Genomic DNA, 7,840 nt, shown 5'->3' with positions numbered 1-7,840 from the left:
GGGCAGCGAAGAACTCCATGTGGAGGGGGGGGGCTGATGCGAGCGGCAGGAGAACCAGAAGTTGACCGCGATCGTCCTGGCGGAAGAGTCCACCTGATGCCACCACCCAGCAGGGATGTACAGCGCGTCCCCGGCCTGCAGACCGGCAATCTTCGCTCACGCACATCAAAGTTTCCTGCTCTCTCTAAAGCGAAGAGCTGCCACCACATAGCAGTCAAACGCGTGGCACCCTGCATTAGCCGGCGTACGAAACTACCAAGGGTTTCACACTCTGAAAGCGGGGCTTTTCAGTCGGCGCCTGTCCAGCACACATGCGCTGCAGTAACCTGAGGAGTGATATCCAATACATACATGGTCCCACACAGCGCGCGTCCTTTAAATGGGGTTGAAGCAAAAGCATCACTACAACAACCGTAGTCTAGACAGCCATTGATCAGAACCGTTACGCAATGCAGTGTTTGAGGTACCTAGAGGTGTCATTCGCGATTTATGTATATGCTTGTTAGGGCTGATAGAAAGATAAATGGAGCACCGATCAAAGCGATCACTTCTTGTCTAACACTACGGTATCACAGCCACTGACATGGTAGCGTCGCACGATGTCCATGTCACAAACACGAGTCATGGGTAAAAGCGTGCATGCGCGAATGCGCGCAGCAGCAGAATTCCCAGGACTCGCTCTGTGTTCCGCCGGTGCACATCCGAACATGTGCGTGATAGTTGGGCAATCTGGCAGGTATCCTCTGGCAGGTGGAGGTGTTCCTGCACCAGCTTCAATGCCGTCAAAATACACTCAGGCCAGTGTTTTGCCAGGCAGAGTATTTTTTAGGTGATGAAGCCTGAATATACATAAATTGGGGGACAGAAATGGGGGTTGAACGCCATTCTGGCTCTCAGACATGGGGCCAGCTTCAGGCGGGAGCTGACCCTGATTTCGATGCTGAAGTGCCGCTGCCCAGCCGCTCGGCAGGCTGCACATAGTGCCTCGTCATCGTCGACTCGCAGTGTGCTGTGGTTGGCCGACTCTCCAAAGATAGTATAGGGAGATAGCTTGGGGGTGCTCGTGGACGGCCACAGCCGCACGCGCTTGGTGCCGGTGACTGGGCAGAGCACGTTGTGGTGCGCATCATAATGGATGCTACTTCGGCTGGCGCAAAACGTCATCCATAAATTTGTGCTCCGAACATCCATGCCTGCAGGCATGGACACGATATGCATTTGGCGTACAGCGAGAGGATCGTGCTTTGAGCGTTTGTATCTGCAGCTGTCGCAAACCCAATCGTAAATGCACCTGTCAAAGGCTGTCTTGTGAGCTGATGGACTTGTCATCTGTGACAGGTCGATGGTTAGACCTGACAATGTATATTCCTCATCAGCAAATGCACCCATTAGAAAGTGGCAAGCCTGCAACGTGCAGACGCATCCTCCCATGGATCGCCCAATAAGATATCAAGGTGGCGGATGAGATTGATGATTGATGTGCCCTCTGGTCGGCTTTGATTCGGATCTGGCGCTGCTCAAATGTGATTGCTCATCAGGTGTGCGTCGTGGTCGGCAGCGGTGGCACGACAGGCGACAACCGCACCTCTCAACATGGATGGACGTGAAACGTCCTTGAGCAGTGCTGTCAGAGCACCTGAAAGTGGAGCTTGAGCAAGGTACAAGTAGTCTTTATTGCGATGTCCGTCTGCATGTCGGTGTAGATTGCTAGCGAGGTTGGCCTGCAGGATCCGGGGCGATGGGTCACACCTGCTCATCCGTAAGTGCACAATGCCCACACGTTGCCAGACCGGAGCCACAACGCTGAATCCAAAGAAAAGAATCAATAATTCACATCACGAACCACCAAAGCTCGGGAGAAGGGGGAAGACCCCAGCGAATTCAAAGACTTGCGCACGCGAGAGCAAAGACGCACCAGTCCTCGAGATATCAGCTGCTCGAGAGAGAGTTCGACAAATATCCTACTGCAGAAGTCACCATGAAAAACGCCGTTACGAGACGCCATGGCCTGCGGGAGTGCGAATTTCGTTGCATTGTGGCTACAAGGGGAACGAGGACAGCAGCGGGTAGGACAAGCTACTGCCTTCACTGCTCAACAATCATACCTCTACGACTGTACCACCCGCCAGATCAACCATTCGGGAGAGGTTATCTTGCCATGACCAACGCGCATGAGCCTTGAACTTGACAGCTTTGGGTAGGTGCAAAGCTTCTTGGCGTTCAACCATGTGCGCAAGAGCACATGACAAGGAGGACATGCAAGGCTCATCATTCATGTTGAACTTGCGATTCGAAGGCAAAAGCAACTCTGTGCCGTAGCAGGAACTTGAGGGCCAAGCGCTGACACGCAATTTTTCGGGCGACATGAACCGTGCTCTTGGTGATCATGGGTTACGCGTCTGCTGATTCAAGGCACTATTCATCGGCGATGGTTCACCTGATACGTTTTCACTGGCTGCCAGTCTGGCAATGAACGTGCACGGCAATGATGGCACCATTGTCAATGCAACGATGCCAGTATGGTGACAAGGCACGATGAGTCAGCCCTCATATCAAACACAGGCTGCAAATCACGGTGATCCCATGGTGATTCGATCTTTCCAGTGGACTGGTGACCATGGTGCTTGCTCCCGCAAAAGCTCGTGTAAGTTAGGCACATGCTGTTGCCATGTTGACCACTTCAGAGCCATGTCAGTGAATGCTGAAATTTGCAGCATGACCTTGCTGCACATTCATGACACACAAATACGACACGGTGTCGGTCAACGAACACTTCGCTGTGCCGTGGTTAATGGGTTTCAACAGTGAGCATGTGAAAGGGTGTTGAGCACTGCGCACTATAGCGCCAGGCTCCCTCAAGCATGTGCTATGCAAGTGGATTGCAATGCGTATCCAGACAAACAATCAAGCATGATGTTACACGCTCAGCATGGCAGTTGTGCATGCATGGCACTGCACCAGACCATGGCCACGCCAAATAAACCAGGCATCACTCGAGGTTGAAACGGCCAACGTTATCAGAGGCAACCGCGGGCACATAATGATTGAGAATCAATTGACACGAACACGCATGCAGATGAGGTCAAACAACTCGCAAGCGGAGCGGGGAGCATGCTCGCATCCACCACATGAGCCACGCCCAGGCACGCACTGCCCAATCAGAACTTGCTCGCAAGTGTGAAATCGCTGTCCTCCAGCACACGGACCTCGGTGCACCCAGGAACGTGCTCCTTCACCGCCTCCAGCAGCTTTGCGCCTTTCTCTCGCTCAGATCTACTCAGGGGAACATAGGGTAGCCGGAACACGGGCTTGCAGAGGCCGCACATGGCCATTGCCGTGTTAATGGGGATGGGGTTTGGCTGGCAGAAGAGCCATGAAATGAGGGGTTGGAGGCTCTGATTGAGTTCGTCGGATCGCTCGGTCATCATGGTGCTGTATAGCCCAGGAATAAGGTTGCTGGTGACTGACACGACACCTTGACTGCCGAAATTGTGGCGCCCGTCGTGCGCCTCATCGTCATTTCCACTCCAGCACGTCACGCCGTGCTGTTTGTAGCTTGCGATGCGGGGGTTGCCTGTGCACTCCTTGATTCCCAGGAAATTCTCATGGTCCTTGAGGGCTAGAATGACATCGTCGGGGATGTCTTGGCCCGTGCGACCAGGCACGTTGTACAGCATGGCGGGGCCCTCCTGGAGGCAAAGCTCGAAGTGCTTGAGGAGCCCGCTGGCGGATGTCTTGCCGTAATAGGGGTTAATCTGCAAAGCTGCGTCCATGCCGACAGTGAACCCCTGCTCGGAAGCATGTAGAGCCTCCCGCGTTGAGTTGCTGCCGGTATTGCCAATGACCTTGATATGCTGCCCGAAAGCGTTCACAGTGTGAGCGATGAGCATGACGTGCTCGTCCCATGACATCAGCTGCCCCTCGCCAGTTGTGCCACCCACGATAACACCCTCGACACCGTGATCTACCTGCCGCTGAACATGCTCGTCGTACGCCTGAATGTCTATCCGTCCGTTTTTTAGGTACGGTGTCTTGACAGCCGTCACCAGGCGCAAAGCCTTCAGCTCAGCCGTCTGTTGTTTGGACGCAGCCTTGTCATTCTGTTGCAGCAGCGCCTTCACCTGCATCACACGGCGACCAGCTGCATGCCGTCGAGCACTGCCACGAAAAGAAGTTGAATTCAACCGAGCACTCCGCATGTTGACTGCACTCCCGACAGCACCAACGGGTTGGCCGGGGGACCAAAAGCTGGTAGGGTGCAACACAACACTGGCTAAGGCGTGCAGGTGGAATAGGGGGGATGGGCGGCGTGTGCACAGCTTCAAACCAAAAGCACCACGTTGCAAGCCAAGTACGGGCAATCTCTGCCTTTGCTGCAAGGCTTGTAGGCTGTTTGCATTCATTTCGAAAGCCCGGTTGTGTGTGTTGTTGCTGTTGATGACGTCAGAGCCTTGGCTCACTGCAGTGTATACGCCGCAATGGCATTGCTATTGCAGGCTGTAAGACATGGAAAGGTGCACGCTGAAGTCCAGTTGCACACCTTGTTTTGACTATACCGTAAGCTTTGCGTCGTTTATTCCATCGGGTGGACAGTTTCTGCACGTTGTGACTTGTGGCATTGCGAGTGCTAGTTAGGGAATAAGGCCATGGCGGACGAGAACACACGGCCTGATGTTGCCGCTGATATCGACGAGGAGGAGGCCTCTGGTCAGCCAGATTATTCCAGGAAGCATCCGTTAGAGAGGAGGTGGACGCTGTGGTTTGATGCACAAAACAAGAAGAATGCTGGGAACTGGGGTGACTCGCTCGCCCCAGTGTGCTCCTTCTCGACCGTAGAGGAGTTCTGGTGGTACGGATCTTATCACCTATATCATTAGTGATGCTTCGCATTGCTTACTTCGTGCAAGCAGCCAATATGCTCTTCGTTGTGCGTGATTTGCTGCTGTCACCTGTCCGATCTTCCAGCTGCAGTGTCCTAGATTGACTTACATGTTGCGAGTTTGGGCCCAACAAGACAGATTATATCTGGTGTGACGTATCTTCTGGGTTGACGGCCGTGCGTTGCCAGCTTCACAGGGAATCCATCGTCACCGCCTTCAGCTTATCGTGACTCTGCATGGCACCCAGGCTCCTAGACGCCAGCTCACCTCAAGAGCCCTGCTTGTTGAGGCAAGCAACCCATAACCGTCATGCATCATGATGTGGCATTTCGATGCTTCCTGCGTGCAATGACATCGCCACTCCATCTCGAACAGCTGTGATGCACGCAACATCAGTCCACGATACGAACATTCGTGAAGTCCACGCGCGGTCGCATGTGCAGCTTGTACAACAACATCCTTACACCGGGAAAACTGGAAGCCAAGGCGGATCTGTACTTGTTCGTCGAAGGGATCAAGCCAGACTGGGACGAAAAGGACACAGCTTCTGGTGGATCCTGGACAGCCACTGTGCCCCGTAACGTGCGGCAACCCAAAGACGTTTTGGACCAATGGTGGCATGATTCGGTAAGGAGCAATTCTCACCTGCCCTGACCTTGGTGTGCATGTGAGTTCAGCTGCTCCCATGGCAATTGCTCCGTTCATGCATGCCTGCATGCACTATGCAAGCACATTAGACTGTGTCTGAACCATGACATTCATTGGCAATCATGTTGAGGGCAGCCAAGTGCAGCACGTGCGCAGCACTTGTGGTCTAGAGCATTTGGTTCGACATCTTGGCAGGTCCAAGCATTCCACTCATCGGTGATTGCGTCGCAGCAACCGCAGTCCGCTGAAGTTTGCAGGTTTGGAAAGTGACTGGAAAGCGTGCAATATGGACACGTTGAGGGCCAGACAGAGCAGCACACTGTGGGTATAATGGCAGTTGTCTTGAGTTGCATTCAAGCGGCTCTTGTATGCTGCACCACTTCATCATGGGCGACACTGCATGGGCCTCAGTCAGTGTCTGAGACAGCACCAGTAGCACGTAGCGAACTCGATGAGTGGTGAAGGAGGCAATCACCCAGGTTTCTGCGTTCTCGCTGGGCGTCACACTCACAGGTCCCTGGACCAACAGTTTGTTGCATTGCATTTAGCCTTTTGTACGAAAGCCCACCGCACCCCCTAATTCATGCGTCGCCACATGCCTTGTCGAGCTAGAGATATGCGATAGTTTGGCAGACTGCTGTTGAGGTGTTGTTTGCCTCTAATGACCGCGGTGGCTACAGGTGCTTCATTTGATCGGTGAGCAGTACACTGATGGCGACGACATCTGTGGAATGGCCGTCAACATCCGCAAGAATGCTGATCGCCTATGTATGTGGACGAAAACTGCCAGCAACGAGGCAACGCAGATCAGCCTGGGCAAACAGCTCAAGGAGATTCTGGGCCTGGATTCCACCATGTCCATAGGGTTTGTTTCGCACGAGCAAGCCAAGAAGGAGTCAAAGAGCAACCAGAAAGACACATACACTGTATGATGACTGTTGCGGGGAATGCTATGACAAGTCTGCAGAGTTCCCTTCCTGTGAGGGAATGGTGCCCGGAATCTTGATCAGCGCTAGTGGCCTTGGCTTTGGTTGCCATGATGATTGGGGAGCTCAGTGAGCTTTGAGTGCGCTTTTTGTAACTTTGTTCGGCGTACAGCCTTATTGACTTTGTACAGGACTTTAGGGTGTTTTTTGAGCTGGCCTGCTGTGTAATGTGCATTTTGGGAAGTTCATGTGATAGGCAAGGAAGCCAACGTTTTCCCGTTTCGATTCCTGTTCTCGGTTTTAATTTTTCATGCTTCAGACTGGCTCTGAACTGCAGTGTGTTCGCAGTTGTGTATTCTTGCTGTACCCTACTGTGTCGGAGATAACAAGTTCTTGACAACGGTTTCGATGAGGGATTTGACGGTATGACTATTCACAGCAATCGAGATGCAGAAGAAAGGAGATTGGCTTCACAGAAAAAGTTGAAGTGACAGAGCATTCTTTTACCAGCCTTTGCGAGACCAGGGACGCTCGGGTGCTGTAACGGCAAGTATGGTACCGACCAGCTACCTATCCCTACCACTGGTAGCTTTATTTTCAGCTTAGAGCTCAGGCCACGTGGCCCACATTCCGACGTTGCAAACTCACAAGGATAAGCATACCATTAAACGAGAATATGCACACTGCAGGCGTTTGGCATGAATACTTGCTGCCAGTTGTCGTTCCGCATGTTTGCTCAATTTGGAGTTACACTGGGACCAGTCTCTCGAGATAAGCACTTGAATTTGACAAGCAAGCATCTTGCGAATAGTGCTGTTACCATAGTGCGCTACATCCTGTATAGCGCTTGCGACCATCTCTGTCTGTATGCACTGTAGCGTATTGGTTTGGGACTCTGAGACGCATGGACACAGCCAGAGTTGTAATTCTGTTACAACGATACGCCTTCATGTTTCGCGGCGGATAACAGAAATATAGATCACATATGCACTTTCAAGTCACCCTATTGGTTGTTGTCGTTCTCTTCCTTTGAAATTGGGGCTATGGTGGCTTGGCACCCTTAACTTCACTTCGACACTTATGCCTGCGCATTGTTTACCCGTCGCCTCGCCGGTGGATGCTTATGTGAAGGTTTGCTCGATTTTCTGCTCCGAATACGAGCAGTGGGATGAAGGGGACAGCAAAAGCAGCAGCGTTGGGCTATCGGCCCAGCTGGGCCAACATGCTACCGCTCGTGCTGACTTGGCTCTTGCTTCCTGCGACGATGCCTTGCCGTCAATGTGCTGCGACAGCCACGATTCTGTTGCGTCGCAAATGTCGCCTGCTTCCACCACGCCGGTGCCACTCTCACTCTCTATTCAAGGGTCGGCCGTTACCGACCAGCAG

General features: G+C 52.8%; 1 pseudogene; it reads right to left on the bottom strand.

The window, feature by feature from the left end:
- Positions 1–3,158: 3,158 nt before the first annotated feature.
- On the bottom strand, positions 3,159–4,403 carry LOC149810224 (4-hydroxy-tetrahydrodipicolinate synthase, chloroplastic pseudogene; annotated as a pseudogene).
- Between the last annotated feature and the right edge of the window lie 3,437 nt (positions 4,404–7,840).

This window comes from Nuphar pumila, unplaced genomic scaffold (assembly GCF_984573655.1).
Source record: "Nuphar pumila unplaced genomic scaffold, dmNupPumi1.hap1.1 HAP1_SCAFFOLD_444, whole genome shotgun sequence".
NCBI lineage: Eukaryota > Viridiplantae > Streptophyta > Magnoliopsida > Nymphaeales > Nymphaeaceae > Nuphar > Nuphar pumila.
Note: the sequence above shows the minus strand (reverse complement) of the source record. Positions and strands in the feature narration are given on the sequence as shown.